The sequence below is a fragment of the Schistocerca piceifrons genome, unplaced genomic scaffold (genome assembly GCF_021461385.2).
Source record: "Schistocerca piceifrons isolate TAMUIC-IGC-003096 unplaced genomic scaffold, iqSchPice1.1 HiC_scaffold_111, whole genome shotgun sequence".
Lineage (NCBI taxonomy): Eukaryota > Metazoa > Arthropoda > Insecta > Orthoptera > Acrididae > Schistocerca > Schistocerca piceifrons.
In genome coordinates this window covers 5,001-7,500 of record NW_025726918.1, presented here as the reverse complement: position 1 = coordinate 7,500, position 2,500 = coordinate 5,001, and the positions used below count along the sequence as shown (strand labels likewise).

General features: G+C 57.6%; 1 non-coding gene across 1 annotated transcript in view; it reads right to left on the bottom strand.

Moving 5' to 3' along the window:
* The window catches only part of LOC124727495, a 1,909-nt gene extending 1,252 nt beyond the window's left edge, over positions 1-657 (bottom strand). The window contains exon 1 of the ribosomal RNA XR_007007137.1: positions 1-657. This exon is cut by the window's left edge and continues 1,252 nt beyond it. This is a non-coding gene — a ribosomal RNA (small subunit ribosomal RNA).
* Between the last annotated feature and the right edge of the window lie 1,843 nt (positions 658-2,500).

Below are 2,500 nucleotides of genomic sequence, written 5' to 3'. Positions count from 1 at the left end.
AAATCCAACTACGAGCTTTTTAACCGCAACAACTTTAATATACGCTATTGGAGCTGGAATTACCGCGGCTGCTGGCACCAGACTTGCCCTCCAATAGATACTCGTTAAAGGATTTAAAGTGTACTCATTCCGATTACGGGGCCTCGGATGAGTCCCGTATCGTTATTTTTCGTCACTACCTCCCCGTGCCGGGAGTGGGTAATTTGCGCGCCTGCTGCCTTCCTTGGATGTGGTAGCCGTTTCTCAGGCTCCCTCTCCGGAATCGAACCCTGATTCCCCGTTACCCGTTACAACCATGGTAGGCGCAGAACCTACCATCGACAGTTGATAAGGCAGACATTTGAAAGATGCGTCGCCGGTACGAGGACCGTGCGATCAGCCCAAAGTTATTCAGAGTCACCAAGGCAAACGGACCGGACGAGCCGACCGATTGGTTTTGATCTAATAAAAGCGTCCCTTCCATCTCTGGTCGGGACTCTGTTTGCATGTATTAGCTCTAGAATTACCACAGTTATCCAAGTAACGTGGGTACGATCTAAGGAACCATAACTGATTTAATGAGCCATTCGCGGTTTCACCTTAATGCGGCTTGTACTGAGACATGCATGGCTTAATCTTTGAGACAAGCATATGACTACTGGCAGGATCAACCAGGGAGCTGCGTCAACTAGAGCTGAGCAGCCGGCCGCCCGGGAGTGTGTCCCGGGGGCCCGCGCGAACACGCAAGCGTCCGCTCAATCATTCTGCAAACAGGAGGAGGCTGAGCTCCCCTGCACAATACACCTCGAAACCCTCTCAGGTCCCGGCGGCGCGCAGCGCCGTCCCAAGTACTTGGTCGGGTTCGAGAGAGGCGCAATCGCCCGGAGTTAGGCGAGTAGACGCTTTCGGTGCGACCACCCGTGCTCCCAACTGAGCTTGCCGCTGCCGACAGAGGCCCGGGAGCGTGCTGTCGTGGCATTGCCGGCGGGAGACAACACGCGCCACCTACGGTGACCGGCAGCTCCAACGCCAGCGCCACAGAAGGACAAAAGCCCCACTTGGGTGCCGAAGCGAACTCTCCCAGCACAGCGCACGCGCCAACACATCCGCACAGCTGCGATACAAACCACCAGCGAGAACCGCTGGGGCGACCGAGCAGCAGACGGCGTCGCGGCGCCGAGCGCCGGGCGGCGGCGCATCCTCAACGCACACAGTCCTCAATCGGACCAGCACACTGAAGATGTCCACCGCGCTTCGCACCGGGCCCGCGAGGACCTACTTTGGCCGCACGGCGCCGCGCGCAGGGTGCGCCGGCGCGCAGCTGCGACGCCTGCCGCGTCCGTCGGCCGGCGCGCCTGCCACTGGCCGCCCCCACCAGCCGGCTGTAGCGCGTGCGCCCACGCACCGCGCGGCCAGCACGCCGGGAGGCGCCCCCTCACCGGCCGGGGACGGTCCCACCCAGCCACCGCCGCGTATCGCTTCACACCCAGATGCCGTTCAGTTTCGTCGGCATGGTGGGTATCGCTGGAACAACCGGTTAGTACCTCAACCTATCGTCGCCATCACCGATTCACCCCTAGCGAGAACAACCGCACCACAACAGGTTACCATTTGTTCATTTGCGTAACTTCACCAGAAAACGCAGGCGTCCATCGCCATTTGCAACTTCAACGATTATTGCATGCCTGTGTCAGGTGTCACGCCACACTACGTCTGCCCACATACACGCAACAAAATGTGCACGCCTAGACAATACGTGGAAGGTGGCCCCCGTACGTATGCGATGTCCATTGCTCGAACGACTGTCAACCGGCCTCTGTAGCATGTCGCAGATATGGAACGCGGTGCACCATGCCATCACGGTGTGTGAGGAGAGACGACTAGGTCCGAATACATCAACAGACAGCTCATGCTGATCGCCATCCACGGCGTCCGTTCCTCCCACACGTCTCTATGGCGTACCACACTGCAATCCAGCTCTCATAGGGAGACGACACGTAGCTGCGTGCACAATATTTGCACTGTATGGTCCGCCGTTTTTGGGCGCAGTCGTTGTGCGGTCACACATGTGCCACGATGTATCATTCAGTACATAAGGACGAATGTGCAGTACAGATTGTGGTTCACGCGTACGACATCAGCGGACAGTTGACACAGGCCGCACCACAACGTAGCCTGAGTACGTCGCATGCGAAGGGCATTGAACATGCAAACTTCTCACCAACCAGCTTGCGAAGGCAGGGGGCAAGGTGGGGACGTGGGGAGGGGCGGCATGTACGTCCTGCTGCCATCCACATTACAGTGTACAGCAGGAGCATGTGGAAAGTGAGCAAGACTTGCAAGGTGTTTAACATGAAGCGATACACAGGGGTGCGGGCAGTGCGAGTAGCGAACTATATTGCGAGGGTTGCGGGTGGGCAACACTACAGTAATTGAACGAGTCGTATAACAATTACAGAGCAGGTTTAGGCGACAACGTGGGTTACGTTAAGGCGACAACATGGGTTAGGTTAAGGCACAA